At 48.7% G+C, this 7,364-nt stretch overlaps 1 long non-coding RNA gene across 1 annotated transcript; it reads right to left on the bottom strand.

The window, feature by feature from the left end:
- Positions 1 to 298: 298 nt before the first annotated feature.
- On the bottom strand, positions 299 to 5,809 carry LOC111096482. Its single transcript, XR_005360308.1, has 2 exons — positions 5,634 to 5,809; positions 299 to 412 (listed from the first exon to the last, which is right to left on the bottom strand). It is a non-coding gene; the product is annotated as an uncharacterized LOC111096482 (long non-coding RNA).
- Between the last annotated feature and the right edge of the window lie 1,555 nt (positions 5,810 to 7,364).

Raw genomic sequence — 7,364 nt, 5'->3', positions numbered from 1 at the left:
GGGACAGAGAAAAGAGAAGAACTCTAGCAGACTCCTCACTGAGCTCGGAGCCTCACATGGGGCTCAATCCCAAGACCCAGGGATCATGATCTGAGCCCAAACCAAGAGTTGGCCACTTAACCAACTGCGCCACCCAGGAGCCCCTTAATGCGTCCTTAATGCATAACCTCCCACCCTCCCTAAGGTGTCTATAGACCTGGGGCAAATCACACCGTGGATTAGTTAGGGCACTGCCTGCTGTTGCAGAAATAACAACATTTTGATTTTCATGGCATAGTAAAACAGAAGTTTATTTTTGGCAGATGTTCCTGACTGGCCAGGAGCTTTCCTCCACGCACTGAGTCAAGGAGCCAGGCTCTTTCTACTTTGTGCTTCTGCCAATCCCTAAGCTCTTGTCATCATCCAGACGGGGCTGGCAGAAAAGGAAAGAAAACGTTTGAAAAGGTGCCTCTGCTTTGTCAATAAAACCAGCCACCTTTGTTCACATCTGCTGGGTGAGTTAGACTCATCATGTGGCCACACTCAGATGCCAAAGCTGGGCCATGTAGCTCTTGCTGGGAAGTCACTTATGGCAGAGGAAACACCAGTGCTGGTGGAAAAGCTACCCATCTCTGCCACACACCCTCTCTCCTCTCCCGCACCCTTCAAACCTGTAACCGGAATGTCACATTAAAATGGAATCAAAGCCAGAGATGTCACCTTCCAGGCAACCTCAAACCTAGGAAAGAAGCTACAGAAGGACCACGTACAATACTGGATCGGGGTAGCTAGAGACAGATTAAAGGAGTAGGAGTTAATTAACCTTAACGTTCAACATTTTTATGGGACTGTCCTCAAGCCTCTAACAGATAGAGCCATCTTCTTTACATGCTGCCTTCCTGACATACTTTCTCAATGCCAGCAGCAAAGACAGACCCACATTTTGAAGTTTTGGGAAAACTCTCCATTCACTGACCCACGAATGCAGTTTTCCATTCTACTTAGCAGCCTCGCCCCTGTTGGAGAGCACCTGAGTTCCAGCTGAATGCTTGCAGAGCCAAGTTCTAAGAGTCAGGTGGAGGAATATTAAGGGAATATGCAAGGAGGCCTTATTTTTGTTTTAAAGATTGATTGATTGATTGATTGATTGATTGATTTTAGAGAGAAAGTGAGCACGAGCAGGAGTGGGACAGAGGGAGAAGGAGAGAGCATCTGAAGCAGGCTCTGTGATGCGGGGCTGTCTCACGACCCTGAGATCATGACCTGAGCCTAACCAAGAGTCAGACTCTCAACCAGCTGAGCCCCCCAGATGCCCCTGGAAGCCTTACTTTAACACGGTGGAATGTCCCTCAGCAGATCCTCTCCAGGGGAGCTTCAGACCCTCTTCTTTTCCTGCTCTTGGGGCCTGCAGATTGCCTCAGACAATTCTGGCATAGGAGGGATCTTCAAGAGCACCTCTTCCAATGTCCTTCTCTGACATGAGAAATCTGAGGCTCCAAGTAGTTCAGTGACTTTCGTGAGATGACACGGCCAAGGAGGGGCAGAGCCCAAGCATGAGCCAACAGGGGTATGTCACCGCCACGGGGCGCTGGGTTAAATACTGGTGTCGTCTCCCCCGGGTCCGCCAGGCTTCTCTGTTCTAATTGTATCTCCTGCTTCTTACGCAGCCCGATAGACAACTTTTGCCCAGTTCTGCGACACCAAGCTGTCATTCTATGACATTCTGCAGACTCCCTCCACAGAATCGTAAAGGTTTAGTCCAACTCACACATCACTTTCCTGATCATTTATCTGGCAAGTGGGCAAACCGTGGTACCTGGCAATGCCAACTCTATCCCATCCCGGGGTTGTCTGGAATTCTTGAATCCACACAAGTAATCAGCTACGCTGAGTCTCCTTTCACTCAAGGCCCAAACCATTTGGTTTGGCCCAATGTCCTGTTGAACATTCAAGTTGATTTGAGAGGACATGACCACGACGGGCGTTGCCTAGGGGACTGTGTGTCCTGACCATCTTCCAGGTAAACCAAAGATTGGAGACACAGTTACTGGAGCCCCCTTGGAATTAACAAGTCACCCAGTGGAACTTCACCCCGGTTTCATGACGACCGCGTCTGCAAAGCTTTGAGAGAGGCCGGCGGGGAGGAAAACCCGCAGCTGTTTTTCAAGAAATTAATTTCTATCCCCGCAGTGATCAGTCCTGGTTAAGTGAGAGAATCAAATTATCTAAGTTACTTCTGCTGGGAAGGTCGGCTGCTCTGAATCCTGATGAAAAATAACACAATGGTGCTATTTAATTTAAAACCTCCGTCTGCTTCACTTATAATTCATAATGATTACGCTTCGCGTTTATGTAGTATCCGAGGATCGCAGAGAACTTTGATAGCATACATGATTCATCCCTGGGACCCTACAGAGTAGCATCACTGGCCTCTCTTTCTCTGTAGGGCGGGTGAACAGATAAGACTGAGCCTGCTAACCTGGATCGCCCAACAGGCTTTCCAACACAAGTCACCACTCCCTGTGTAGTTATTTAGGCCTTGGCATCCAGAGCCGCCAGACTAATATATTACACAAACGGACATCATGATATTAGGGGCATAAAAGAGATAAGGAGTTACGGCTTGCAAATGTAAATCAATAAAGACCGTGGGCTTTCAGCCATCTCTTCCGGAGAAAAATGCTACTGTGGCTTCCAGCAGCCTGGCCAGCATACGGGAACCTTCCACAAGACCATCTTAAATGTGGATTTAATAGGTTCATGCGTGACACAGACAGGATGAGTCATGTACACACATAACAATAAACACGTGCTCTGTACTTTACAGTTTACAAAACACATTTGCGTCTACGACCTCATTTGCATTACCCCTCTGTTGCATCCCCCTTTTTCTTTTTAAAGATTTTATTTATTTATTCATGAGAGACACACACAGAGAGAGGCAGAGACACAGGCGGAAGGAGAAGCAGGCTCCATGCAGGGAGCCCGATGCGGGACTCGATCCCAGGACCCCAGGGTCACTCCCTGAGCCGAAGGCAGACGTTTAACCACTGAGCCACCCAGGCGTCCCTCTGTTGCATCCCCTTATGTGGTTTGCACCCCTGGCTAAAACTGAAGTGACTATTCATACCCCCTCCAGGCGAAACGCGGTGCCCTCACGGCGCTGCATTCACATTCATGGCAGCAAGCACCCTTCAAAAGAGGGTTGGCGTCACCTCACTGAGTGACAGATTTCCAAGGACAACGCCACCAGCCATGGTGGCCCTCGGGTCACAGACCAGCTACTTGTCTCCTATCTCAGGCCAAGATAGAATTAAGAATAGCAATGCCCATGGTGTCTTTGCAGCTGGTGAGTTGTCAGGGCTTCAAACACTTGACGAGAAGCCTTACCTCACACTGGTTGAAGGAAGAAACTAAAGCTTAAACTTGCCCAAGTTCAGAGACAAGTAATAAGTAGAGTCTTTCAGATCTGGCCCCATCCGCCACTCACATACTTCTCCAGGAAAACCAAGACACAACAGACTACACATTCCAGAGAAGAGTACCTGACACCAGTCCAATCAACAGCACCCCTTACTTGCTCCAGAAGGCCATGCTCTCTCCACGTGGTGGCACCTCCTCTGTCAAAGTCCCACCCAGTTAGTGACAGACTTCTCAAATGCTGGCTTGGGCATATTAATAGGAGCATGATGTCCAGAGTAAGGGAGAACAGTTACTTTGCAGGCTTCATTTCCTCTAAACATACTTGAAATATCATAGTCAACTAAGAATGATGATCTTCCAGAACACATCCAGGGAAAAGGTATTAACTTAGCTAACTTTGAAATATTTGCCTCAAGGGACAAAGACGAAAACCACCTGTCAGAAGAAGTGAGGTGAGGCAGGCCTGGGATGTTCATCTTCAACTATCTGAGGGGAGAGAAAGCAGCCTTGTTCTATATGTGACACAAGATAGAACTAAGTTGGAAACAGCAGGCAAGTTGGTGCAAATCTCTGCAAGCAACATGACCTCTAGGACCAACTGCTCTTAATGGGACCACATTAGCCCCGCCTCCTGGCATTGCTCTGATGGCCACATGACATAGTGTACGGAAATGCTTGGCCTGGTGTCTGAAAACTGTAATCTTTTGTCATGACAAAGCAGGCTTCTTGCCTTCAAGAGGGAGAAAGGGAAATAGTGAAAACTGAGATTCCTTCCCAGGACTAATTTCAGGCCAGATATTTGTTAAAGCAAAACCACAACAGCCAGCCTCGCTATGGGATAATGCATCGAATTCCTTTCCTGACTACTCTTTCACTGGGTTGAGGATAGGCTCACATTACTACAAAAGAATTTCTGACTCCCTCACCCTTTAAATAATTGCACATTCTCTAGAACAGACGATCATTTGGTGTGAAAATCTCTCCACACTGACTGGGAGCTGAAAGCTTTCTGCTCCACCTTCTGCCTAAAATAGGCCATTTGGGATGGAAGCGACCAATTGGTGACAGACCCTCCAAACTGCAGGACCCCAACAGATGGCTCGGGCTTCCAAGGCATACTGACCAGAATCCAGCCAGCTTCTTGGATTTCACATTTTAGGTCACAACAACTCTGTTTCCTTGTCTTAAAAAAAAAAAAAAATTACTGGGGGTGGGGAAGGCCCATGGAGAAAAGCAGTCAACACTCTGTACCCATTAAAAGCTGTTCCTATCATCCACAACCGTGTGGCTCCATAGGAAGGACACCACAACGATTGTGCAGGGTGATGGAGCTGCAGGCATCACGACTCAGTGCCTCTGGTGTGTGGGAAGGACCCAGGCAATCTCCAGAATCACAGCCCAAGCAAGAGAATGTACCCCTGGGCAAAGAAGACCTCCCACCCCATGACAGGCCCGCCGACGCAGGCAGCACAGACAGATGTCAGGACAAATTGGGGCATGGGCTGAAGGACACGTGCCGGCTGAGGGTTGGCCTGTGGAAAAAGTACTTGTGCCCACACGTCCCCTCCCCCAGCCACAACAAACCGCTGGCTTGTCCCCCAAACACACTGGCCCTTCTGTTTCTTCTGCATGGGAGGCTTCGATCCTCTCCCTCCCTGCTCACCCGGAATGCTGCTGCTCTTCACATTAAGACAAGCTCATAGATTTTCTCTTTTGTGAGACTTTCTTGGATCTCCAAGCAAAAGTAATCATTTCCTCATCTGTGATTCCATGACATTTTATCCATACTTTATCGATGGCACTAAGAATATTGTCTTAGAGATAATTATCTATGTGTCTGTCTCTTCCATCAGACTTAAGAGTCCTTTCAGGTCAAAGGCACGGTTTCCTTATTTCTGTACCTTCAATTCTAAGTATGAAGTCTTTGCGTGATAATCTGATTATTTCCATTTTCCCTTGTCTCACCCCCATTGGACCATAAGCTCTATGTGGAGGCAGGAGTTGTGTATGATTATCTGCTTATTCCCAGAACCCAACTTAGGCCATGGCATTTATTTTCTGAAAAACTGGACTGAATGGATGAATGGATGGAGGGATAGACAGAGGTAAGGATGGATGGGTGGATGGGACTGCTTAAATGGATGGATGGATGGATGGATGGATGGATGGATGAAGGAGGCATTACAAAAATAACACCAATAAAAGTAAGAGAGGAAAAATTCACCACTAACATTTAGGACAAAGAGTGGAGTATCCAGAAAGTCTCATGGAAGAGGAGCTATCTGAGGCGAACCCCTACAGCAAAGTTGAATTTCAGCAGCTATAGAAGAAGGCCCTTGCACTCAGGACACATAGTGAGGAAAGATGCAATAGAAGAATTTGTAGAGCACCAGGGATCCCTCAACAGCTAGAGTAGAAGACATGTGTGACATCATAGAACATAAGCTGGGAACAGGTCATGCAGAACATGCAAGTGTTCTATTATGGAATGAGAGTCTATGACACAGAAACCAATAGGAGATATCCAAGGGCTTTATTTCTTTGTTTTGTTTTAGCAGAGGTACATGGACAAGGCATTGTGTTTTGGGGTGAGGGCATTTAAGTCTTCCCTGCAAACGACATGTTAGAAACACGATAGCTGTAGACAATCCTTTATCAGCAATGGGCACCTGTGATTTACCAAACCTGCTAAGCCACCAGGTGGGAGATGAAAGCAAAGCAGGCAAGCTCTGAAGGCCGAGGCAGGAAAGTGAAGCTTTGGTCATGGAGGGCTACCAGCCGGTCTGTGGGCAGGCTGCTGATTACTGGCCATGGCAGGCAGGGAATGGAAGGTGGCGAGAGAGAGCCAAGGTGAGCCTCTCCTGAACTTCACCTGCATGGCGGCCTATCCAGCTCTGACCTGCAAGCCTTTGCACACCCCAGCTGAGGAAGATCACATGCGGGACACAATCTGGGTCACGTCGTTTGGATGCAGGCAATCTAGGCCACGTTATATAGCAGCAGCTTTTGCAATCTCCTCCCTCTGGGATGTGTCTGCGTCTGAAAGCCCGCCTTGGGCACCTGGCACATGCACACATGCACCCAGCTGTCCATTCTCCTTGCAATGTCACTTCAACTCCATGCCTACTTCAGGGGACACTTGTTCCTTTCTGGGTAAGGAGGGACAACCAAAGCAAAGAGGCCTTTCCAGAATGGAGATACCCGAGGCCCCACCGATACACCCCCCCCCACCTCTAGGGACCCCCTCCACCCCGCACCACACGCTCCTTGACCCAGTGGCCCCCTTGTCTTGGAGACCACACTACTTCACCAAGGGAAGGAAGCTAGGGTTGTTTGCTATAGTTCAGATGACACAAGAGGTAGCAAAAGGAAGCTTCCAGAGCAGAGGGGGGCCGAGCTCCCCATGTGCTGGACACAGTTCTCTCCTGCTCTGATTTGCTTCCTTTCCTCCCCAGTCCTCACGAGGGCGGAGGCCTGCTCTTGGTGCATCAGCTGGAGAAGGGGTGCAGACAGACAGCTCTATCTGCTGCCTCTCACAGCCCGGCCTGGAACGCCACTACCGCCATGGCGCCCACAAAAGAAAATGAGGAGGCAGCATTATTGCAGCGATTCTAATTACTGTATGCTAATTGGGCCACCTTCAGGCTTTCGGGATGGTGCCATTTCCCTGAGATGAAATGACAGAAGCCCTTGCACTTGCCTTGCTCTATTTATTCTTCCATTGCTTGCAGAACATCGTGTACCAGGCAGCAGCCTGCACAGATACCCCAGGCAGGGAGGAATCACGGACCTGTCTGCCCCTGGGTGACCTGGTCCACATTCCATCAGACCCAGATGGAAGTTCTTGACCTTCAGCATTCCTGAATGTCCTCAGCCCCTAGGGCATGCAAATTTTCTTATAGGTGCATATATGCATTAAATAGGGTGTGTGTGGGGGAGGGTTCAAAACTGTCCTTGGTTTT

Source organism: Canis lupus, chromosome 6, assembly GCF_011100685.1.
Source record: "Canis lupus familiaris isolate Mischka breed German Shepherd chromosome 6, alternate assembly UU_Cfam_GSD_1.0, whole genome shotgun sequence".
Lineage (NCBI taxonomy): Eukaryota > Metazoa > Chordata > Mammalia > Carnivora > Canidae > Canis > Canis lupus.
Note: the sequence above shows the minus strand (reverse complement) of the source record. Positions and strands in the feature narration are given on the sequence as shown.